Genomic DNA, 26,655 nt, shown 5'->3' on the forward strand with positions numbered 1-26,655 from the left:
CCTCCTAAATGCTGTGTTTACAGATGGGCACCACTATACCTGCTTTATGCAGTGCTGGGGATCAAATCCAGGGTGGAATGCATGCTAGGCAAGCAATCTAGCAACTGATCTACAACTCCAGGAACTAATAAAACATCTATTCCTGGTAATTAATCACAAAAACTCAGTGATTTCAAACAATAAGTATTTCTTTTTCCTAAGTTTATATCATTGACTAGTTGGCTGAGACTAGGCCATCTAAGTCTCTTAATGTAGCAGGCTAATTTATAGGGATTCAGCTGATGAATTGGCTAAATGTTGAAAACTTAGAATAGTGTTTCTCATACATGTGGCCTCTTAGCTAGGGACACCCATTGCTCAAGCAATAGGTCTCCATAAGTCTCTCATGATGAAATCTACTAGCATGGCCTTGCTCCTTCTTTAGGCACAGTCATGTTTAATTGGCCAAAGCAAGTTTCAAAGCCAGCCCTGGAGTGAAAAAATGAGAGTCTACACCTGTTAGAAGGAGCAATAAGCTCATGGGACAAAGGCCATGGTTTCAGGGAGGTGGGAAGTCACGATGATGTCTATAATCAGTCTACCGTAGTCATAAGTACTGTCTGAAGGGGTCACTACACACTGGCAGTCTCCAACTGTGGGGACCTGAGAATCAAGACCTAATCTGTATTTTCAAGAAAATCATAGTTTGGAGTAAGAACCAGTCTTAGCTAATTATGGTTCAATGTGATAAACAGCATGATAGAGGTGATAGAAGAGCTAGAAGTATGGCTATTTCGCTCAAGAATCTGGGAAAGGGATCCAACGTGTGAGCCAGGCTTTACCAAGTAGTATCTGGTTTCTAGCTCATAGAACGGATATCACACATATTTGACTGAAAAACAATGAAGAATGAGAGGGAGACATACAGAGAATAGAAAGATCATTTTAGCAAAGCCATCATGAGATAGATTAAAAAAAAAAAACTCTTCACATCGTTTTGAACAAATAGTAGCTAGGTGATCACTATGTGCTAGACAGAAACAACTAAGAATATGGACCCTTGAGGGAGTTGGCCAGAGAATATACCTATTGTCATACTCTCCTGAGTAGGGACATTAAATTTACCTCTTCTAGATACCTATGTTCTAGTCACACAAGCATCACTGCAGATCCAACATGACAAAAGTGACCCCAAAGTGCTGCTGTTGATGGCCTTAGGTGGGGAGAGACCCCGTTGTATATGATGAAAACCTAAGCTCAGACTTTAAGTTACTCTCATTCGGTAGTAGCCAGAAATCTAATAATCTCACCTGAGGCACTTCCATTTTTTTCCTCATTGAAATGCAGTGCCCAAAAGGGATATAATGCAGAAGTGATATTTTTTGTTTGGATCCTGGACTATTTCAGAATACTATCTAGATGCTATTATGCAAACGTTATTTCTGGGAGGGACAATGGTCAAACCTGGTAGTTTTTCTTAGTTCTTGTAAAGATATTGGTGGGCAAGATCAATATTTTTGGTTTTTAGTTACCATATTTTTAGTTATCAAAACTACCATGCTTCAAAATGTTAGCAGGATGTGCTGCTGTCTCAAGGGTCTCTGAGTCTTCTCCATATATATAATAGCCACTCAAAGTGGTAGCTTATGTACTTTATCAAATACATCCAGAGTTGTCCATAAAAGCGTAAATAGAATGCACTGATTAAAAGGTTTCAATTTTCTTAAGTTTGCCAGCTTCAATGCTATTGCTTATGATTTGGCTTCTTTTAAAGCCTCAGACAGATCCATCTCTAGGGACGAAAATCTAGCTCTACTTTTTTGTACTTGACTTTGTAGTATGAAATAGTTATGATGATATCAATAACTATAACAGGTATCAGCCAATCAAAGCAGGCACAGGGAGGCCACGACTGTGCCCTTCATTATTCCTGAGTTGGAGAGTATTAAGGAGTATAGAAAATACATGGGTATTTTTATAGTACTATGATAAAACCTCATGACCAAAAGCAACTTGGGGAGGAAAGGGTTGGTTTGGCTTATCCTTCCACATCACTGTTCATCAAAGTAAGTCAGGGCAGGAACTCAAATAGGGCACGAACATGGAAGCAGGGGCTGACGCAGATGCCATGGAGTGGTGCTGCTTACTGGCTTATCCTCAATGGCTTATTCATCGTGCTTTCTTATAGAACCCAGGATCATCAGTCCATAGATGGTCTCACCAATAATGGGCTGGGCCTTCAAATGCTGATCAGTAATGAAGAAAATGGTCTACAGGCCTGCCTATAGCTCGAGCTTATGAAGACCTTTCTCAATTGAGGTTCCCTCCTCTCTGATGACTCTAGCCTGTGTCAAATTGATATAACACTAGCAAGCACATTGGGGTATGGTGGTGATCAGCATCTGGGAACAGAGGGAAGCTTTGGGGGACTCTGGGCTTCTGCTTTTGACCAATCATGGAAATTGAGCTGTCCCATCAGAAACCTCTGACATCCAGTTACAGCCAGTTATAGACAGGTATACTTTAAAGTTGCTAATTTCTCAAATTGGGAAGGATTAGGTAAAGCTGGGGTGGTCATGTAAAAATTAATAAATAGTATTTGCTTTTATTCTAAGTAACAACAACCTCTATTTTTTTAATTACAAGAAGAAACAATGCATTTAAAAAAAAACTAAGATAGACAAATTATCCAAAATAAGCTTGAACCAACTACATGTGTGCTAAAAGCAGTAAAATCTCTAAGCAAGTGCAAAAGCAGCCCCTGCATTCAGATTAGTAATGTCAACATCTTTTCTCCTCCTTTCTCTCTCTTCCACATCCTGCGGTTCTCTCAGTACAACTGTTGTTAACTGTGTAACTGGTGGGCTGGAGGCTTGAGCACCGGCAATGCGGGCTGTCGTAAGGAGCTCACACAAAAACAACTGAGAATCTGGTCTTTGGTGTGGGCACTGAGCGTCATTTCCCTGTTGTTGTTTTTCTTGTCTTTAAAGGCAAATTCTTTACCCGTGCAGTAAGCCTGGGACTTCATAAACAGAACAAATGTTATTTTAAACCCTGTAATGATAATAATTTAATCAGATGTGATTTGATTTTGATAACTTTATTGGTCCTTTCATTTTGAAAAGTGGCCATGTGAATGGTTTGGGGTTTTGCTGTTGTTGTTGTTTTTAGTGAGAGATGAGATAAATGATCATGCGTGCCAGAACAGACTAATAATGGTGTTTGTTCCTGTGTTCTTTGCTTATGGAGCTAAGCTGGCCCATCTTGCCATTACCACTCACTAGTCTGAAACTCCATCCTGTGGGTAAAGCCAAAGGCAGCATTGGCAGAGCTTTCTCTGAACCCTCGTATACTGTCTTCCAGTCAGGTTGGTAGTGACATCTGTACCATGCCTTGTGGCTCCTTGAGGCCATATTACTTCCATTTCACAGATGATGTGATTCTCCTGAGTTCAGCCAATTTGAACCCATAGTAAATAGCAACCTGGAATCTTGAATTCTGCCCTCCAATGTACCCATTTCAACTGCCTTCTCTCGCTCTCTGGGGCAGTGCGCTAATAGAGTTGGCTTTGGCAGTCAGTGCTAGGATTCTGAAAATAATCAAATGTCATTCCTTCCTCAGTCCTACCTTCTGACACCACAGACCATCAGAAAAAAAAAAGAAACATAAGCCAGTCACCCCTGAGTCTACAAGCCTGCTGAGTGGACGGACTTTTCTAAGCTATTGAGTTAGAATGATTCCAATTGGAAAACTTCATTTGCTCACTCAGCGCTTTCTATAGTTTAAGAGGTCTGTGGTGGCAGCGGTGTGTTCTCTTCTGGGCTGGACCATCGCTGAACCATTTGTGAGTTGTGAGAGACTTTGGGGACTGGGGCGATGGTTTACTTGTTAAAGCATATGCCCTGCAAGCACGAGAACCTGATCTACAAAATCCACATAAAGAGACTGGTGTGGTGGCGTGCTTGCACACCTGGTCCTGGGGAGGCAGAGGCAGGAGGGTCCCCGGGGCTCACTGAGCAGCCAACTTCACCAAATAGGAGTTTCAGTGTCAGCAACAAAGTTGGTGTGAAAAATAACTAAGGTGGAGAGTGACTAAGCAAGAACTCAGGTTGATATCTGACCTCCATACACACACACACACACACACACACACACACACACACACACACACACACAAGTCAGAAAGAAATTTCATCCTGCTGTGACTCAAAATTCGTGGAACTTGATATACTTTAGCCCACTAACATAAGATTGTGCCTGTGGCCTTTAAAAGAAGTTAGGACAAGCCCAGGAGATTTCAAAGAGGCAAACCTAGAGACACTGAATCCTTTCAATCTGTGTACCCCACTTCGGCTTTCAAGGGCTGCCCTACACATATTTGGAAAGAACTCACAAGCTTACCACTTTGGGTGGATATTGTATCCACAAAGAAAACTCAAGTCTTTGGTTTGGGATACTTGTTGTTTACCAAAAGAGACTTTTTAAAGTAAATGGGTACTGTGAATTCTAGACAGTCAAGCCGCATTCCCAATCAGGACAGGTAGAACCTGGATGATGAAGGCAGAACAGGGTCTTTATTCTCTAAGATGAAATACTGCGGACAAGTACCAGGAAGGGACAGGGGGCAGGGAAAAGAGAAAGCATTGCTGTCACAGATTCCACCACCCACCTTCCCCCTGAACCCCTAAAAGCTGCTTTGCAGAGGAAAAGGGTGACTCATAAGTTTATTTATGCTTTTTAAAGAGCACTGCCAATCCTAATTTATCAGTTACTGTCTTGTGACAATTTATTCATTGTTCACTGTTAGAAGCCAGAAGTTACATAGAAGTGCATGATTGGTGAGCGTCTCTATTTCAATATGGTATAATAGAGATAACACAGTGCCCAAAAGCTCTGCCGCAGACTTTTGTCTGCTTTGTCTCTTTTCATTACTCTATCAGAATCTTCATTTAATATAATCCAAAAAAGCAAGGTAATTGCTTCACTTATCGGTTATCATCGCTCTCGCATACTTATCGTGTCAAAATTATTTATGTGGATAGGCCAGGTTGATCTTGCTGCATTCAGAAGCTTAAAATTTGAATAACTGTTCTGCCAGTTAGGTTATCAAAATTGCAGCATAAGCAATGAGCCTCTATTTTCTGGAAGCTAGAGTGGGTGAAAGGCGTGGTCTCTGCATGTGCTGATGGGAAAGGGGGACCAGGCTTGAGGGGCCAAGGCTCTAAAATACTGAACATTTGGGGGGAAATGAAAGAAATGACTAATACAGAGAGAAACTGGACATCCACTATGTATATCTGTGACAAGGGAGAGGATGCCAACCCACCCTGTCCCCCAATGCCTTTTGGTATTTTTCTTAGACAAGGACCACAGAATACTCTATCTATATGCATATGTTATATATAATATGTATACACATGTACACCCACACACATGTGCACACACACACACACACACACACACACACACACACACACATCGAATACCATTGTCCCCAGGGTCCTCATACACACCTCCTTGTAGAAGATTCTCCTTAGATGCTTTCTCAATATGTTCATCATTTGTCAGTCATCAGGTATTCTGTCACTATAAAGACATATTAGGCTAACAGGAAATGTGGCAGATTTTCAGTCTCGAAGCAAACATTTGTTTCTACAAAATAATTTTTGTTAGACATGTCTGGTTTTGAGGCATCTAAGTCTTTCTCTTTTCTTTTATAAATGTCACTGGTGAGTTGGTGAGTATTCATTCCTAGTTCTAAATCAGGAACTATCCCTCTAGAAAGTGAACAAAGTTAAATAAATGAAAGGTTTAATTCTTTGTCTCAGAACTGTGTGTGTGTGTGTGTGTGTGTGTGTGTGTGTGTGTGTGTGTATGTGTGTGTGTGTGTGTGTGTGTGTGTGTGTGTGTGTGTGTGTGTGTTCTGTACATGTATGAAAGGAGCTTACAATGTAGCCTAGGCTGTCTTTGAATACACAAGCTTCCTGCCTCAGTCTACCAAATATGTTAGTAGACTGGTTTTCAATCTGCATTTCTTCTTCCATTTGTCTTCACAAACACCAGATTACAAGCACAAGAGTGAAGAAAATATTCCCTCACCCCTCACTTAGAGTGCTGGGTCTAACAGAAACCACGTATGATGGTTAATACTGATTATCAACTTGACAGGATAGATAATCACCCAAAAGACAAGCATCTGGGCATATCCATGAGGGATTATCTCAATTAGGCTCACTGAAGTCAGAGCCTAAATGTGGGCAGTACCATCCTAAGGGCTGGGTGAGAATTATGTAAAAGTGAGAACTCAAGTCAAGTGGCAGTATTTATTCATCTCTGCTTCCTGGGTGTACATGTAATGGGACCAGGACCTCACCTCCTGCTGCCACACTTCCCCACCATGATGGACCATCCCCCTCCAACTGTGAACCAATGAGTTTTTCTCCTTTAAGTTGGTCACAGCAGTGAGGATATCATCAAAACACTAAGTAATCACTCTGTTTTGAGATACTTCTCCAGCCTAAAGTATCAGAAAATTTTTGTTAGCATTGTGGGTTTTCTTTCCAGTTCTTGGGACTGAACTTAAGACCTCATGCATGCTAGGCAAGTACTCTACCATTAAGCTACATCCCCACTTCCTAAGTGATATCTCTCTATACATCTCCTCTAGAACCACTAACCTCCAGCATCTTCTGCTTTAGAATAGAATGCATTTGGGAAAGTTATCCTGCTACATCATAGCTCATGTCCTTCTCAGATCCAGCTGGCCATTATCATATTAGTCAGGAGATGCTCATCTAGACATATCCTTGATGGTTACCTAGTACATGTCCTTGTGACTAGCCTACATTCATCTTAGGCTCTATAATGGATACTATAGAGTATGTCCACATTCTCTCAATGAAGGGGGTAATTGCTTATCCAGATCCTGTATAGGCTTTAATACCAACGATAAATATTTATCTGGACTAATATTGCCAATTAAAATTCCTTTGTTGGAGCTAATTCCTCACTTACATGGATTGTCAAGGAGCTAGTAATACATGAAGAACAAGAACATTCTTGTGGCTTCCTCTTATTGCTATTTTTGTTAATTATATTAAAATGGAATAAAGAATATATGTTTAAAACCCAGCAATTACATTAACCTCTTGGTAGTGACGATGATTCTAGACATTAGAACTGAAGATGAAGTGGATCTTACGATCTTTAAAGACCCTTTCTAACCCTGAGAGTCAATTCACCTTTAAGAAATAAGCATGATACGGATGTGTTTGAAGAAAGAGCTGCAACTGGGGTAATGACCAATATCTCAATGCCTAAAAGAGTGTCCGGTATTTAATGTGCATCCAAGTATGTGTTAAGTGAATGAATATATAAAGGAGTCAAGAGACTTGGCCCTAAACCTTAAAAATAGTATTCAACAAACATTAAGCTCCTGAAGTCTAACAGGCCCTTTCTAAGGCCTCATTCACAGCTCAACTCTTTAGAGCAGTGATTCTCAACCTTTCTAACTCTCAGACCCTTTAATACAATTACTCATGTTGTGGTGACCCCCAGCCATAAAATTATTTCATTGCTACCTCATAACTATAATTTTGCCACTGTTATGAACTGTAATGTGAATATCTGATATTCAGGATATCCGATAATCAACCCATATGAAAGAGTCAGTTGAACCCGACAGGGGTTTGAGAGCCACGGCTTCAGAGTGCTGTCTCTTCACTTGTCACTGATACTTGCTCGCTTTGTGTGCATCACTGTGGACACATACACCCTGTCTTCTACTGAGATTCTGAACTTGAAGTCAGCAGCCATGTCTATCCATAATGACTGATGAAGTTTTACACACATGAAATATAAATAAATATCTAATGAAAGAGTGGCCCGATTAGTCTTAACATTATATGAAGCTTTAGAACCAAACCATCAGCAGGGTGTACCTACCCAAAGCACATCTCATTCTCTGAACTCTTTTCACGGTCCATGTTTTCCTCATCACTCTTCATAATGCTGCTACATAAGCCAAAATCTGAGGCAAGCATGGAGATGGGAATGTTAATGAATGCCTATTGAATGCTAGCTTTAAAAGAGAGGCCAACAGTAAATTACTCATACTCAGTACAGCTTGCAGTGAATGTGACTTTATTCCTTGTTTGTTCATTTATTGTTTGCTTATCAAGTAGGATTTGACCATGTGCCAGGCATTGTGCTCCTGTTAAGATTGAGGGATAAATAAGTTGTTTTTCTGATCTGGAGAGTTTAAAGCCCAATGATAGAGAACAACTGTAGACAATTGTGTAGTTTATGTCCACATTTCCTCCTTGCTAATTCTGAAACCTTGAACAATTCACATTACCTTCTCAGGACTCACCTTCCTCAAATGAGTAAATGAGAACAATCATATTGAGATTGTGGTCCTGTGACATAGCTTTTATTTCATGGCATAGTGTCTGGTCGGTAACAGACGTTCAACAGGTGTTGGTTGTATCTAAATGCAAAATACCACGGAAACGCGGAAGACAGGAAAATTAACATATGAGTCAGGAAAGGTTTCCCAAGTTTTAAACTTGAAGGATGAGTGGAGAAATTGTATTCAGAAGAAGGTAAAGAGTAGATCCCAAAAGTGAAAGCAATGATACAAATACCAGATACAACTTGAGAGTGAATGAACACTGACTGGGGATGCTAAGGGACCTTTGACCCTCTTCAACACAATCACTGCCTAATAGTTCCTCCCACTTCAAATCTATGGGAATTATTTTGTCCTTAATTAAAACACAAAATGCAAGCACTCATTTCACATTATTTAAGTTGATTTTGCAATAGTGATTTAATCTACTGGAATCACTATTTATTAAATTTTTAATTCTGGAGTAAGGTAGCCACTACCATGTTTATCTCATGGATGAAAATTTAATCTACATGCTTTAATTATTAAAGAAGGACTTGATGGCTGGGTGGTGGTGGTGTGCACTAGGGAAGCAGAAGCAGGTGGATCTCTATGAGTTCAAGGCCAGTCTGGTCTACAGAGTGAGTTCCAGGACAGCCAGGACTATTACACAGAGAAACCTTGTCTCAAAAAAGAAAGAAAGAAAGAAAGAAAGAAAGAAAGAAAGAAAGAAAGAAAGAAAGAAAGAAAGGAAGGAAGGAAGGAAGAAACAAAGAAAGAAACAAAGAAACAGAGAAAGAGAGAGAGAGGGAGGGAGGGAGGGAGGAAGGGAGGAAGGAAGGGAGGAAGGACAGGATGTCTTAATAATAATTCTGGACAGTTTTCATACTTCTATGAATCTAGATGACAATACATACTTCATCTATAGTGAATAATGTGCCCAAACCCAGATGTCTTCATTCAGCTACATTCTTAACAAAATGTGAATCAAAATCTTTGTACATGGTAATAATACATTAAAAATTACATGTTACATTTTACACTTTTTTTCATTAAAAAGTGTATTCTACTTTGGGTACTTGGTATTCTGGTGATGTCACAGGTGTGGACCAATTTCCTCTCTTCATCCCTTCCTTCACTATTCAAGATCATCTAAAATTTATCTGGGTTAAGGTATCCCATATATGCTGCTTTTTCTTTACACCAAGGTCATTCATTCTCAAACAACTTTTTATTCCCTTTTAAAAATAGGTACTCCATTGGCTTTTCCCCAGTGATCTGGGGTCCTGCCAATTCTTCACAGATCTTCACATGTTATCTTTCTTGGCTCTGGATTTACATCAATTATTTTCCTGGCTAATCCAAAGTACAGTTGGTCAAGCCCAACTAACAAAAATATGTGATGCCTCAAAGTAAAGTCCAATGCTTTCCCTTGTATCATTATCTCTGCCTTTTTCGGTCAGGCACGTCTCTATAGTTACTCTGTTGAGTGATCTATACACACATGAAACTGCCAAGAGTTTCAAGGAACAATTTTGAATCATCTAAAGCCTGTAACACTGTTAACCCCTGTGTGATACATGAAGAATATTTAGCAAGCTTTGGGGAACTTGTATGGGAATTATTCTGTTTACAGTTAGGTTTATCTATGTGTGAACAGCTAGATGAGCTTCAGTCAAGTTCAGATAACCCTGCAGAGCAACACTAGGACAGCAACATCTTTTCCTTAGTTCAAGATGGTGGATAAAACATCTTTGGCCTCCTGTCTGTTCTAAATCCCCATAGAAATGGTAATATCCACCAGAAACAAACAAACAAAAACAATAAAAATTAAAACCTCAGCACAAAATATAAAGAAAGAGAGAGAGAAAGAAAGAAAGAAAGAAAGAAAGAAAGAAAGAAAGAAAGAAGAGATGGGGAGAGGTAAAAGTCAACATTAGCAGACTACAGCTTGAGGAAATCCTTGCAGACTGGAGTCAGATTGGATTACTTGTTAGACAAATGCTAGTATTAGAAACAACCCAAAATACACGGGGGGTGGGGAGAAGACGTAATAAAGTTGGGAGTTGTTTTCTTCGTGCAAGCTCTTAAATCTAGGCTAAGTTGCCCCTTTTCCTTTGACTTGATTGGCAGCTGTGGTGTCCCAAACCTGTTCATGTTGTAGAAAGAAAAAGCCACATGTCAAGCGAGTTTGCCTTTGACACAGAGCCTGGTGGCTTCCTTCCCATTTAGGATACTGTCCTCTTTGATAAAATAGTCTATTTGATCCCAAAGGTTACCTATGCCAGCCACTGCACTAACGAAGTAGTCTTTTTGCACAAAAATTAGTTATCATTCCAAGGTCACAAACATCAAAAGGAAGCCAAATGAAAGAAAAAGAAAGATAAATGTAAATATATAAATGAATCTCCATGGAAACAGTTGTAATGGAAAGAATTTAAAAAAAAAACATTAAAAACTCGGAGACTGGAGGGATACCTTAGCAGTTAAGAGCACACTCTGTTCTTGCAAAGGACCTGAGTTCACTTCCTGGCACTTATGTTCAGTGACTCACAGTCACTGGCAACACCAGATGCAGGGGATCTGACTCCCTCTTCTGGCCTCAACAGGTACATGAACTCATGTGCATATACCCATATGTGCACACACTCGCAGACATAGACACAGTCACACAGACATACACACACACACACACACACACACACACACACACACACACACACACAAACACACACGATTTAAAAATAAGATACATCTTTTAAAATGTTTTAAAATTTTTAATTATTATCCAATTTCTAATTATTATCCAATGAATCCAATTATTATTCAAATTCAAGACTGCTGTGGGATGGTCTGTATGTCAAATTGCTCTGATTGGTCAATAAACAAAACACTGATTGGCCAGTGGCCAGGCAGGAAGTATAGGCGGGACTAACAGAGAGGAGAAAGGAGAGAACAGGAAGGCAGATGGAGTCATTGCCAACCACCACCATGACAAGCAGCATGTGAAAATGCCAGTAAGCCACGAGCCATGTGGCAAGGTATAGATTTATGGAAATGGATCAATTTAAGCTATAAGAACAGTTAGCAAGAAGCCTGTCACAGTCATACAGTTTGTAAGCAATATAATTCTCTGTGTTTACTTGGTTGGGTCTGAGCAGCTGTGGGACTGGCAGGTAACACAGATTTGTCCTGACTGTGGGCAGGGCAGGAAAACTCTAGCTACAAATGGCACCCAACATGTTAGCAAGAGTTTCCACCTAAAACCTGAGTAAAAAGAATCTAAAATGGAGCTAAAATCAGTTCCTAGTTGTTTCTTTCAAGCTAGCAGCAGCCTGTGTGTTTGAGCTACTATGGCGAGTTCCTGGCATGTGCGCTCGACCTGCAGTATGGCGGGAATGAGGCCTCTGCAAATGGCACATTAAGCTGCATGGTGGATTTAGCCTTTGCTAGTACAAAACAAAAAAAGAGGTTTCTGGGCTACATGCTGCTTTGATAGAAGCATAGACCTACTATTTCTGAGAGTTGATGGCTCTCAGAGCTGGCGGAAAACATACCACCACCATGTTGGGAAGCTGAAGTGGGAAGAGCCAGCAGCCACAGCGCCATTTCAGTTTTGGAATGCTGCAATTTAAAGCAATAGGCTCAAGGTAATATAAAAAATAAGCCACGTAAAGATGGCTACCACACAGAGAATCTAGATTATGTTCTCTTTGATATTCGTAACTGAAGAAAAACATTTGATTGTAAAAGCTGTTGAGTTATGCCAAAATGTATATTTTAAAGGTACCTTGACTTCAAAATTTGGATATAAGGATATGTTGCTTTGGAAAGGAGGCCCTGCTTTTGTTTCCACAGAAAGCCAGAGGCTATGGATTTGTTCCAGATTAAGATACATCAGGTTTGACCAGCCAAGACCCCCTGAAAGGTCTCCAATGACACCATGGCACAGATGATCCAACATCCAGAATGGTTTGAAGGCAACTGGCTCAGACAATACAGCCTCACGGACTACTCCATGATCCTAAAATTTTCTTTGTGTCCCCATAAGATACAGCGCCCCCCTCCAGCAGGAAGTAGTAAGAGAAGCTACGCCCAAATTCCCAAATATACCAAGCTGGCTTTGGAGATGTGTAAAAGTTAAAACCTTCCTCTTTAAAAAAGAAAAAGAAAAGGGGAATTGCTGTGGGATGATCTGTATGTCAAATTGCTCTGATTGGTCAATAAACAAAACACTGATTGGCCGGTGGCCAGGCAGGAAGTATAGGCGGGACTAACAGAGAGGAGAACAGAAAAAACAGGAAGGCAGAGGGAGTCATTGCCAGCTGCCACCATGACAAGCAGCATGTGAAGACGCCGGTAACCCATGAGTCACGTGGCAAGGTATAGATTTATGGAAATGGATTAATTTAAGCTATAAGAACAGTTAGCAAGAAGCCTGTCATGGGCATACAGTTTGTAAGCAATATAAGTCTCTGTGTTTACTTGGTTGGGTCTGAGCGGCTGTGAGACTGGCGGGTGATACAGATTTGTCCTGACTGTGGGCCAGGCAGGAAAACTCTAGCTACACAAGACTATATTGCTTTATAATATAAAAGAGGCTCCCTTGAATTCTTAGAAAAATAAATTTAGAAGCATTAAAAGTGCATATAGAGCACAAGTTCAAAAAACCCTAAACATACCTGTACATCGGTAGTAGAGGACAATAAAAACAAGAAAGGAATTGAAATAAGCAAAGAAATAACAAAAGAAAATAGGTAAAAATTTCCTTCAACAGAAAAAAATACTAATCTAATAATTAACAAACCCAACAAATGTCAAATAGAGAAAAACGTACACCAAATAGTACCCTTTGTTAAACTTTAGAATATGAAACAAGAAGGAAAATCCTCACAAAACTTTTGGGGGTAAAAAAAAACACTGAATGAGTAAACAGATAATCATCAATTATTTTTATCAGTGACAGAGTGCTGAGGGCTAAAGACCCATTTTAGACGTAGAATTCTGTATTAAGTACAATTTTAGAGATGAAAGGAATCAGAAAGGTTACCTAGTATATTCTAATAATATGAAGATATAATCTCAAAAAAGCAAAAACAAAATAAAAGAAAAGAAAATATAACCCAAGAAAAAGAATCTAAGAACAACTTAACCAACCCACAAGTACATTGAAACAAATCCTATGATGGTCAGTAGGCAAAGAAAGTCATAATTATAAATTAGAAGGGAATTAGAGATCTTTATGAAAATATGGTTTATATTAATTGGGGAGGATAATGCAGATGAGAACACATAAGTCAAAGAATTCTTAGTGAAATATAAAGCAAAATCCAATGTTCCACTGTTTGGGCAATTGTTGAGGTGCGTGTGTGTGTGTGTGTGTGTGTGTGTGTGTGTGTGTGTGTGTGCCTGTGCACGTGAGGTTAGTCTTTGGATTTTTCATTTAATATGTGAGATGCTGTTTTCTTCATGTGTCTAACCCCCTCTACAATTCTAGAGACAATAGTATGCATGAAACTATATGGTTTATTATTATTTAAGAGTTTTATATTTTTAAGTCAAACAATAAACACAACATGGAAGACTTGTTTATGGTTACTGAACTCAAATGTGAGTGACACCAATGTAACAATACAAATCTACAAGTTATTAAAATAATGTTTACATGTAAAATTCCCTCACTAAAAATGACAGCGTAATGGTTCAGTTGAGCGAAGTCAAGAGAAGAGAAGGAAAGTGAATTGTAGGTGAGTCCGTTTTTCTCATCTCCACTAGTAAGAGGAAAGTACATGTAAAGCCAGTGAAGGAAAAACACTGGTTAAGTAGAGTGTTATGTAATAGTGTGATTCAATAGAAAAACTAAAACAGCAAGTATAAAAACACACCAACAATAAACATCAGAACTTAGAGGGGACTAAGGAGAAGACAGAGAGTAAGTGCATGAACTTCTCTCCACATCTACAATTCAGTGGCTACTATCTGAAGTCCTGAGAAAATCAAGGATACAGTACATTATTTAGCCACATGATGGAAAATGTCAGAATGCCACTGAGAGGCAGTTTGCCTTTGGAAATATTTGGGGGAAACATACCACATTTCATTCACTTCTCTTCTGCATACACATGAGCCATTCATTATACATGTACATATGTTTGAAAGTGAAAATTTGTAAATCAAAAACTTCAGTGGAGTTTATGTCATGTGGATACTTATTACCACTAAGAAGAATGAGAACACAAATTGCATTCATATATTTTGTTAGCATTTGCTGTGTACCCACTCTGTGTAAGATGCATATCTCTAACAATGTCTCTATCATGAGCACACTCACCATCTAGCCATGAAGAAACTCTAAACAAGCAATTACATGGATAAATTGCTCAATTATACTTGTGTTAAGTGCTAGGAGGGTAAGTGTTTAACGAGAAAAAACAGCAAACCGCCCGAAGCTCAGAAACCAGGCTCCTTCCGAAGCAAAAGCAGGTTTCACACAATGTCATCTCTCAGTACTGACATTCTAAGCCTTTGGACACATTGGGAATACTCTGTGTGAAATACTGGTCTGACTAAAGTAGTGAAACTAGCTTCCACTTAAGCAGCATTCTGCTTCTTATTCTTTTTTAAGATAGTTTGAATTCTTTGCGAATTTCATACAGTGTATTTTGAACAATGTATATTTACACACACCCAACTTAGAGATTCTTCTGTTTCACGTTGTTGCTGCTGTTACTGCTGTCATTGTTGCTTCTCTCCCCATTGAGACCAGTTTGTGTCGCACATTTAGTTTGAGGTTGGGGCCTGCTCTGCTTTGTGTTCAGCCTAGCAGTGTCACACCATTACAAGCAACACTAACAACTGATTCTCCCTTTCCCAACAGGTAGTTCATAGTTCCTCAGCCGGTGGCAGGATGATGTATTCTCCTTCCCGCTACGCTTGGGTTTTTGCCTAGGAGGAGTTTCTGTAGGTCTTCAGCATGCTGTGACAATCGTTGTGAGTTCGTATGTGCACCTGTCCTGTTGTTTCTGGAATACACTGCTTTCTTAAAGTCATCCACCACCACTGGCTCATACAATCCTTCTGTCTCCTTGTCCTCAAAGATCCCTGAGCCTTGAGGTAAGACATGAATATTTCAGAAATGAAAACACAGCTTTTCGTACATTTTCTGAATTTGAAGAATGTCCCTGAAAACATGATTTAAAATTATGTAAATTTTAAAAAGATAATGTATTGAAAGTTAATAATTTGGCAGTCTAAGAAGCTAAGTGGAGATCAACCCACCTAAACACTGGTATTTCCAGACCTATGAAGAGCTTCCGGTTGGGAAAGAAGTAATGGTGTACCCTGCACTTAAGAACTATTTCCATGCCCATTTCCACTGGGATTTATTCATAAACTCTGAGGAACAGAAAAAATACTTTTATTCAACCTGGATCCAACCAAGACATAGGTCAGAGTATCAGAGGAGGGGATCTGTTCTCAAGACCAGAGTTGGCAAGACACTGTAACTTATTCCAAGTAGAGGAGAGGTTTACAGAACATAAGAGAATATATTCAACATTAGGACACTATTTTATAATCAAACAAGTGTCACTTTTGGTCCTTTAAACACTTGGGAGTTCTCATGTGGTTTGTTCAGAACTGATGTTGTCCACAGGACCCCAGAATGAGCTAGCTCTGTTCCAGATAGCTCTCTGGTAGAGCTACTGACTCTCAGAGGCCAGAGTACGCACACTGCCAACAGTTAGACATGCTATCAGCACTTCCTGTTTGGCAGCCTATTGAACTCAATCATTTGACCATTTAACCAGACCAGAGGGGCAGGCCAGGACATATTTATTACTGGGCTCCCTTGGAAAATATCAATTAATGTCCACTTCTGTACTGAAAGCTGTGCTTCAGCAGCTGCACTGGGCAGAACACACAGGACCATCCACTCCTGTGTGACTCACGCAAAGTCAACCAAGCGAGAAGTTTGGTTTTCTCCGACCACAAATAAAGCCGTGTTTCAACCTGGTACTATTGTTCTTAAAATAACTAATTGAAACATAGGTGCGTCAAGCTTAGTAACACAGAAAAACCAACAGACATGACATTCTGGATTGTCTCTATGCACTTCATAATCTTGCATTTTTTTCCCAAAGACACAGAAAACTAAAGTATGAGCAATCATTTCAAAGAGATAAATTACAGATTGACTTTCTTAGAAAACCCAAAGAGAAAAGTATTCATTTCTGCAATGTTTTAACTTTCTTTTTTCCCTTTTCAGGACTAGAGAGTATTTGTTGGGTGTTTTGTTTTGTTTTGAGCTCTCTTACAGAATTAATATTTTATAAGTCTTTCTAGAATCATCTTAAAAATCTGTACACAATGTGTACTGTGTACCAGGCTGCTGTTTAAGTGCTACATGGACACATACATGTGCATATAACATGTGAATATATTTACTTATATATAAACATACATATATAAACACACACATACATATATTAAATGTGACATATAAACTCCTGTAACTCTAGAAGTCTGGTATTCAGAAAGGTCATGTAACTCATCCAAGACCAGCTTAACAGGTGGCTGAACTAACACTTAAGACTTCATAATACAGATAGTCCCCCAAGAGCCCCAATGCTTAAAGCATCTTCTTAGTAAATGCCACACTTTCACCTGACTTCCCTTACTGTCCCATCAATGTCTTCCATGAGACTCGGAACCCTGGAGTGCCAGCAGCTCCACTATGTTTGGGTACCTCCTCCCTCTGCCTGCCTCTCCGGCCTGCCTGTCAAACAGTTAATGGTCTGTACATAAACACTTACATGAACTAGTGGAGCTCAGCCTTGAAAAGAATCCTAGGGGAATTCTGGAAGACTCTTTTACACTATGAATAATCATCCCTTAATTTATTCATCTGTACATTATGGGTTTCATATCATAGATTTACTTCAGTCAGGGTCAATTACATTGAGGGTGTGAATTTGTTTTGTTTTGATTTTTTTACTTCTGCATTTACAGTGCTTCTCAAATGTATCAGCTCTGTTTTGCCATCTTGGGATCCAAGAAACTCTGATCATTTGAGTGTCCACAACCTCAGTCCTCATCTTAGAGCTTATAAACGTGATGGGCATGTAAACACAAAGACTCTTTGTTAGGGATGATGTCTCTAGAATGGAAATTTTAGACCCTCTTGCTGATTTAGAATGCTTGTTTGTTCAGACACAGGACAACAAAAATAAATTTTCAGTGTCTGGAATATTATTTCTATCCATTTTAACTTTGTCAGGCCAGATCCAGTTTCCACAGAAGATCAAATTAAACTTTTATATCAACTCACTTCTCACTTTCTTGTCAAGGAAAAAAAGTGCTATTTGATAAGCATAGGTTTTCCAGAAAATATCAGCCTGTCATGATGCTACAATCCCTTTGGGCTGATCTAACCTGCTCTAAGAGATCCACATTCTACGGGTTTAGTTTTCCAGACTGGGAACTGAAACCAGCATGTAAGTATTCTGAGCAAACAGGGAAAAGTTCCAATGAGGTCAGGCATTCCATAGTTACCCAAAGGAATCGATGATGGAATGTATAACACGATAGTGAAAGGCAAGTTATGGTTTTGGTCTCCATTGCTGAACCACCAATTTTGATTTTAAGAATCCCTTCAGGTTTGAGGTTCTGATTTTGCTTTTGCATTGTAAGACAATGACTTTCTCAGTTGGTGGTAAGCAGTGGAGATGAATGGGGATACCCCACTCACTTTTCTGCGGGATCTCGGAAATGCACTTCCTAACACTTTCCATGTGATCCAGACCCAGTTATGGATTTGTTAACATTGCAATATATTCGATTGAAACATCATAATTCTTTCCATGACAACAGTGTCTGACGTTACAGATGCACAGCCAGCAAGGTCATGAGTTGACAGATGGAAGTTGGAGCCCAGCAATTACTTTTCCCCAACCATTAGTAAGGACATAACCAAAGAAAGCTGGAGCCTTGTCTAAATCACACCAAACAATGAAAGCAAGAAAACGATTCCCATCTCCTGAGTCTTTCTTGGATACAACAGCCCATCTACGAATCATTGAATTCCTTTGCCCTGATAAAAGCCAAACATTTTAAAGGCAGTAGCAGTTTATCTAAATTATTGTTTTTTTCCTCCATCAGTCTTTATGGTTAATCTCATTTCCTTTTATGGATATGGCAACCCCTTTGAGTAGCTTTTAACCTTTTAAAAGTCGCCTTGACCTGAAGAGCCTAAAAATTTTTAATATAATATTGAACAATAAAAACTGAACAATTGAGACTTTATTTCTTAACAGCAGCCTGCCTGCAGAATTCTGACTCTGGAAACAGAATTCCTGACTGATTTTCTTTTTTTAATTAAAATACTTGTGTGTAGCTTGCTTAGAGCTGAAACCTTCAGCTCTGACCCTTGTTTCACAGGCCCCATTGTTCCCTTTACCCCCACAATATCTTGGCTTTCTCTTTTCCAGAGAAAGAATGTGTTTTATTCTGTAGTACGTCTGCTTCAAAGAGCTCTTACTTCAAGTATCCAGTGCTTCGTTCTGATAAATTTAGGAACCCTCAGCTTAAGATTGTCTCTTTCAATCACATATAATGTAGATGACTTCATGACTACATGCAATAAACTGAGCCTTTTGTTTGCTTTTTTTGTATTTTTTTATTTTCCTCTCTCACTATAGTCTTGGGGTATTATCTATTTTGTGTTTAGTAAGATGTAGGACCAGAAGAAGATGATCCACAGCTACAAGTCACTCAAAAAAAAAAAAAGAAAGAAAAAGAAACAATCTTAGTGTTTGTACAATTGAATTACAAAATCAAAAGGAAGAAAAGCATGATGGCATTCCCACCAATCTTGTAGAAGGGGTAGGGGCCTCACAGTGGGCACGTGGTGAGAGCTGGCAGGGGGCATCTTCTCCTGGAGGAGATGCCTTACTCCCACTGCAACCCAGCTGGGATCCATACTTTCGCATCCTGAGCTGAGGAAGACCTATTGTTAGGAATGTCAGTCAGCTGACATTCTGCCTCCTGCTCTCTCTATCTGAGAGGGGGATCTGCATTTTCTAAGCCAGTTGGCAGCATGCACCACAAACAGCATCACACCGCAGGCCGGCAGTATAGACTGTCCCCCTGTGATAAGTGTACCAGTTCAGTGGTGCACAGGTTTCGGACGCCCTCCCTTGGGCTATCATTCCAGTAAGCAGCGCCGCCGCCTCCTGCCCCTCCCCTCTCCCTTGCACACTGAGCATCAGGCTCTTGAAGCTTCTCCTCCACCTAGTTACAATAACCCATCCTGGCCAGCGATGCTTCAAATTGAACCATGGTTCAGGGGAGCAGTAGGCTTTCCCTGCAAGCACCCTAAATGTGTTAAACAGCCATGCCAGGTAGTTCGTTCGCTTCTCAGAATCAACCTCTTATAGAAACCATCTGTCAATGGAAGTTCGTTTCAGGCAAGTCCTCTGCCCTAGCGTTTGAAGGATAAACAAACTCGCACTTATATAATTTTCTGTAGGGGCAGCATCCTCCCTCACGTCAGAGCTCACTGCCTGCTGACAGCAGACCTGGAAATGGAAAAGGAGGGCAGGCTTTGGAGCCCCAGTGACTGAGCATGGACCTCCAGCATGACTCCGTTTATACAGCTGAGGCTTGACACGCGGGGCTGTTTAGGTGTTGGAATTATTTCATTTGGCACTGTGTCTGCCTCAAATAATACATATTTTTCAGGGAGAGAAACACTGCAAAAGTAAACTCCAACCAATTGGGACATTTATTCTTCAAGTCTAAAATTAATTTCCTGTATTTCTCTGGCATAAAAAAAAAAAATCCTACTGGAACTGCTACCTCATGAGAAGAAAAAAAAATATCAGAAACCGTTTCTCTTACCCTGAGCCCAGTATCAGATGAAATGGAAATGTGCAGGCTTCCTTCGTGCTAGCCCACTGGAACTTTCCAGCCGAGAACCGCGGTCTGCAGACTGTTTTAGGTTAAGCCCCTGCTCCATTCCATGTTAGGTAATCAGATGTCATTTAGGCAAAATAAATGGGAAGTGCTCAAGGAATCAGAAAAGGTGAAAGAGCAGAGTCTGGTTTGGATAAAAGTTTAATTCTTCAGTTCCAACAGGCATAAGCCCTTGGAAGATGCTGAGCAAAGACAGACAGGAGTGGCCGAGTAATGAAGATGGATGCATCTTGTTATCAGTGAGCCGTTTACTAGGGCCTGACGTAACCTTAAACAGTGCAGATAGCTCAGTGGCACTTGCCACTAAAGCCCTAATTAATGGATAGCAGGCCCTAAATTAACAATGTGCATTTACAGATGAATTCTGGGCACTCATTAAATTATGTTCAAATACCAGGCAGAGACTGTTGGCTTACTCCTGCTGGATTACTCCTTTTACTGTGTGTTTAGGAGGCATTTCCACTGGGGCTTTCCTGTCTTTAAGGGCTAGAGACCAGTTATGGAGCAGAAAGGGATGTGGGGGGGTGGGGTGGCGGGGGGTTCACTACTTATGGAGCAAAGAAACAGAGGCTCACCTTTGAGCGACACCTGTGCCATCTTCTAGGTAGTCACAAACAAACGCATTTTATTTGTCTGGTTCTGCCAATCAAGGCTAAAAACAAATGTTGGAATGGCAACCAACTCTGCCAAAGATGGAGCAAGACTTTTCAGAACGTAGCCCCCACATTGTACTTTCAGGGCTGAGTCAGAACACCCAATGGGAAGGAGGGCTTCAGACAACATATAGATTTGTTTGGAGAAAGTTTCATTTGTAACCAAGGAAATTGATGGCGTTGGGTCTGACTGCAGTAGCCCCAACCATTCTTAGGGCCCTCAGCTGAAGCACCGTGGCTCCAGCCAGCCCAGCATGTGTGCAGCCACCACTGGGAAGGAATTGAACTCATTATCTGCCTGGGTTTTCCCTTTATTTTGAGGGTTTTTAATGTGACAAGGTGTAGTCCCTGTGTGGGAAAGTGCATACGTGGCTATTAAATAATATTACCTTCAACTCTCGAAGAAGTAAAATAAAGGCAGATGCCAAATGTAAGTAAGGCATTGGGAAGCAAGTTAAGTGCAAAGAAAAAAACTTAAACTTCCATGGGAGGTGCCCATACAATGGTGGTTTCTGGAAGCACTCAGTCAGGCAGAGATGGATTATGGATTTCAAAAGGGAAGTCTCTCGCAAACAGCTCCCTTTGGGTCACTTCTGCTCTGGCTAAAATACTGAGGCGAGGTCCTTCTGTGGAGAGGGGAAAACACCTGAGGTGTTGAACAAGTCACTCTCTGGAGGCATCCACTGTAAGCAAGCACAGCTGCCTGCCTGCTAAGGGCATAGGCCCGAGACTGTGGAACAGCCCAGGAGAATTCCCTAGGCTGCTGTTCTAAGACCCATGTATGGTCAAAAGCAAAGGCATGCCCTTATTTCTAGGGCTCCTTCCTGCAACGGGCTTTGGATAGTTGAGTGAGTGTATGTTCAGGAACAGGCTACTCCCAGGGCCCTGCAGGGGCTGTGGAAAGGCAAGCCAGTTTGCCAACGGAGGAAAAAATAACTCTTTAATTTTAAAATGCCCAAGGGACTTGTGTTAGGATGGAGACTGGAGAGAAGGAGGGTAGAAACTGTGCTCTTGATGTCTGCCACCTACATATCCCTGGGAAATTAATTGGGAGGGAACTGATCAGAGCGAGGAAAACAGGTGTTTCCCTTTCCCCAAGGACATTTCTCATTTATTATATGTCTAGTCAAAAGTTTCTTTTTGAGCAGACTTTATCACATACAGATAGAGGCTGTTAAAAAAAAAAAAGCACCCTGAGCAATTATTTTAAGAGCTGCCCTTGTTCCACATTGTGTGACTGAATACAAACCCTTTCTTCTTCCCAGTTTGACGATGGGATGGGGATTTAACCTCTGCTCGCCATCATTATCAGTTCACTGCGCTTCTGAGTACAAACCACAAAGCTCCTGAAAATGTAAGTGACTGGATGTTTGCCCTTGCCCCACTCCCCCCACATCCAAAGCAATCCAAATACAGAGCTTACTGGGAGCCGAGAGGATCAATAGGAAAGAGTTTCTTCTTACAACATTCCCCTGGAGTTCTCAGAACTCCATCCCTGGGATCTCTAGTCCCAGTGGCCATACAATTAAGGAGACAAGAAAAAAATGTAGACTTCGGACAATGAGAGAGAATGAGCAAAGGACAGACGCAAATCACGGCCTCTTTCTCCGCTTCCATTATGAGCTGCATAACCCAGCTCATCACAGCATATGGAAAGGCTGTGTTTCCTCAGGTTTCAAACGCCTGATGGTTCAATGAGAAATGTATGTCATAATAAAGCAACAAAAGAGCTGTCCCTTCCATAACCCTCGCTGGCAAAACCTCAAGAATCCCTAGTCCGTAGCTCTCTGATTCAAGGGGTCCCTGGGGAGCCTCACATGTGTCCCAAATCACTGCCAGTGTCCTCTGCTCCCACCTCATGCCTTTTTCTCCACTTTTGCTGCCATTCCCGACTCCCAGGATGACTCTCCAGATGTTAAATTTGACATCAGGCTGCCATCCTGATATTTCCAACCTGACATCCTCTCTTTTAAGAGTCTGACCTTGGCCTAGAGAAGCCCTGCTGGGCCCGCATAAAAGAAACCCATTCTTTCTCAGTGTAGCCCACATGTTTGTTAGACAGTTAAAGGTTAGCTTTTTGTTCTTAGGAGGGCCTTCTCCTCAGGGGGACAAGTCATCAACCCCAACCTGACAAATAGGAGTTCTTCCAAAGAGTTTTACTAGCCCATGTAGACAGACTCAGATTGGCTGGCTGTACTACAGTAGATGCTCTCACATGAAGACCCTCAAAGGCATGGACCAGTAGTATCAGCAGTGTGTGTATCTATGTATGTGTGTGTGTATATGTGTGTGTGTGTGTATAACTAATTAATATATACTAGCGTATATATTCTATATGTGCCCTACAATACATATGCTAGTATATATACATATTCTATATATACACAGAGAATATTCTAATATATATATTCATGTGCTGATAAAATGAGCCTTTCTATTGGTCGACCGTTTGAATTAGGGCCTTCCTATTTGCTATAACAAAACAAGAACATATAATAACAGATCAGCAGAGTTGATATTTCTCAAAGAGAAAACACAAAGCAAAATAAAAAAAAAAAAAACAGACAAAACCCAGTGGGTATACTGGACCCCTGTTCTTGGAGTTCCAGTATCTTCATTTCTTAGTGCCTTACCCTCAGCAGCAACATAACACCGGTAAAAGTGACGTGATACCCCTCGATACAGGGGAAGAGAGTGGAAAATGTAGCCCCAGGCTAGGAAACGGGCTCCCTACAACAACTCTACCTGGGAAAGAGAACGCACTCAAATGGAGTAGCCAAACTCATCAGATCACTCCACTGAGAGGTGTCTTTACCAAAGTTCTATAACTAAGATAATGTGTTTTCAACTTGACCCTTTCTTTGAAATCCTTTTATTTCACTGTATTTCCCATGCAATGCCTGTCATGAAGCCTAGAGCAAGGCTAGACCATTACTACCTGTTCTAATTTGCTTTCTATTGCTGTGAGAAACACCATGATCTAAAGCAACTCTTCCACCTTACATCTTATAGTCCATCATGAAGGGAAATCAGGACAGGAAATCAAGGAAGAAATCCCAAGGCGAGAACTGAAGCACGGGCCTTGAAGGAATGTTGCTTATGGTTGGCTCCCTGTTGCTGACTTGGTCTGCTTCCTTACAGAACTCAAGACCACCTGAGTGGGGACTGGGCCCCCCTACATCAGTCATTAGTCAAGAAAATGCCCCTCAGGCTGTGGGCAGGTCATTCTGCTGGAGGCACTTTCTCAACCAAGGTTCCCTCTCCCCAGATGGTCCTAGCTTATGTCAAGTTGACAAAAGAGCCAACTATCACACTAATGCTACACATTACCAAAAAAAGGGAAGTGATGAGTCTGCTGAATGATGAGGAAAATGTGTAAAACAGGGTAGTATAAATCTAGTCTCTTATAAAAAGAAAAGGAACACTAGCAGATATTGTCAAAATCAAAGTGTTCAGAAATCCGAAAATGCACCAAAAGTGTACAACCGGGAGGTGCACTTGTCTAAGCAAAACCTCTGGATTTTCATAAGAAAAAAAACTTTATCACACCATTGCTTGCCTTCTGTAGCCCTACCAGCCCACAGTTACACTGAAAATCAGCAACTTAGCAACCATTAGAGATTTCCCAGAAAACTACCATCATTTGAACAGTAGCCTGTAAGCTCCTAGATGAATATATGTCTTTATGAATTGACTCAAACTCCTCTGGGGCTTCTACCTTGGGACCATATCCAAACAGTAGTAGTTGGGTGACATGACATGCTGGAGCCAACCATGACAAGAAGGAAGAACAAAATACTAACTAAAAACTTACAGATGAGCTGGGCAGTAGTGGCGCATGCCTTTAACCCCAGCACTCGGCAGGCAGAGCCAGGCGGATCTCTGTGAGTTCGAGGCCAGCCTGGGCTACAGAGTGAGTTCCAGGAAAGGCGCAAAGCTACACAGAGAAACCCTGTCTCGAAAAGAAAAGAAAAAAAAACTTACAGATGAAATTGGGCAGTGAAATGTTTTGTCATGATTTGAAATTTTCTGGGACATTCCTGGGAATCTAGAAATCTGTATGTCATAAGGCTAGCTACATGCTCAGGTCAGACGTGTGAAGTCCCTCAACTCTTACTTTGGTTAATCTTAGGGCACCATGGAAGTAAGAAGTGACTCAACACACACAGGAAAGCATTCTGACAACTAACTGGTGATTTCTTCTCAGAAACCATGGGAGCCGAAAAGCAGTGGAATGACACACTCAAGCATCTGGCCGAAAGATGAGAATTCTATATCCAGCAAAACTATCTTACATATATACACATTCCCAGATGATCAGGACCTGAGTTTGTGGATAGCTGGCTTATCCTGCGAGAGTCATGAAGGAATCCTAGTTGAACTGAAACACCATTACAGAGTAAATGAGTCTGTGAGAAGAAATAGGTAAACATCATGATACAGGAAAATATGAAAGTCTGCAGATCTGTCTTCTCCTTATATTTCTTTTCCCCTGTAAGATTTAAGAAAATTTCTTATACTAATAATGTATAATTTCTGCTAATGGGTAACTAATGTGTAGCCATGTTATTTATTAGAAAGCAACAAGATGAGGGGACACAAATAAAGTTATAGGGCAGTAAATGCTGTGCATATCATTAAAATCCACTTGACATTAATAGAAACTAAACTGTGAGAAATTAAATGTTAATTTAGAAGATAAAAACTCTGTAAAACCAGGTCATTCTGGTTTTTTTATGGCTGTATAATATCCATTGTGTAGTTATACTACATTTTGTTTATTATATAACAGATGAATCTTGAAAACAGTATATTATATGAAAGAAGCTAAACACAAAAAGCCACATATTTCATGATTCAATTTGTATGCATTTTCTGAGTATGTTGACGCACAGAAATAGAAAGTAGGTAAGTAGTTGGAGAGGTGAAGAAGAATGAGAGATGAGAAATGATTGCTAATGAGTACAGGATTTGGGGGGCATAATGAAAGTGCCCCAGACTGGATGTTTATGGTAGGTAGTCAACCTTGTCAATACACTAAAAATCCAGTGGCTTTTATCCTTTAAAAGGTTTAGCTTTATGATATGTGAATTTTCTAAAGTTATAATAAATGTTATTCATGTTTCACCCATAAGCATGTGTGTATGCAAGCACATCCATGTACACACACATAGAGAGACACATACACAAAACACGGGGTAGATGAGCAGAAGTTTGGATACAAACATATCTGACTAGGGCTTGTTCTTCCACTTCTCTTTGATATATGGTTCTTTTCACCTAGAATAAATTAAAAAGGATAAATACTGTAATAGTTTTCTTCTAGAAAACCTTTATTTTTTAGTACATGGGGGTTTTATTGTTATGTAACAAATTTCACAAGCTTAGAAAGGTTAAATAGTACAAGGTTATTATTCCCAAATCCCATGGTCAGGAGTCCACACACAGGACACTGCACTTCAGTTTCTTATCAAGCCAAAGTCAGGCATCATCCAGAGCAACACTGTGGTCAGACATCATCCCACACTCATGGGAGAGGAACTACAAGGCGTGAGTCATTGGCAGCTTTACAAAATTGCACCTATCAGAAGTATGTTTTCCATAGATGCCAAATAAGTATATATATATATACAAGAGGTTTGGACAACATCTGGGAGACCT

At 40.4% G+C, this 26,655-nt stretch overlaps 1 long non-coding RNA gene across 1 annotated transcript in view; it reads left to right on the forward strand.

Moving 5' to 3' along the window:
- Positions 1-26,121, forward strand: part of LOC128106322 (uncharacterized) — a 31,556-nt gene extending 5,435 nt beyond the window's left edge. The window contains exons 2-4 of the long non-coding RNA XR_008216657.1: positions 15,246-15,481; positions 22,260-22,348; positions 25,202-26,121. This is a non-coding gene — a long non-coding RNA (uncharacterized LOC128106322). The remainder of the gene's footprint in view (positions 1-15,245; positions 15,482-22,259; positions 22,349-25,201) is intronic.
- Positions 26,122-26,655: the final 534 nt, after the last annotated feature.

Source organism: Peromyscus californicus, unplaced genomic scaffold, assembly GCF_007827085.1.
Source record: "Peromyscus californicus insignis strain IS unplaced genomic scaffold, ASM782708v3 Scaffold_9__1_contigs__length_137607984, whole genome shotgun sequence".
Lineage (NCBI taxonomy): Eukaryota > Metazoa > Chordata > Mammalia > Rodentia > Cricetidae > Peromyscus > Peromyscus californicus.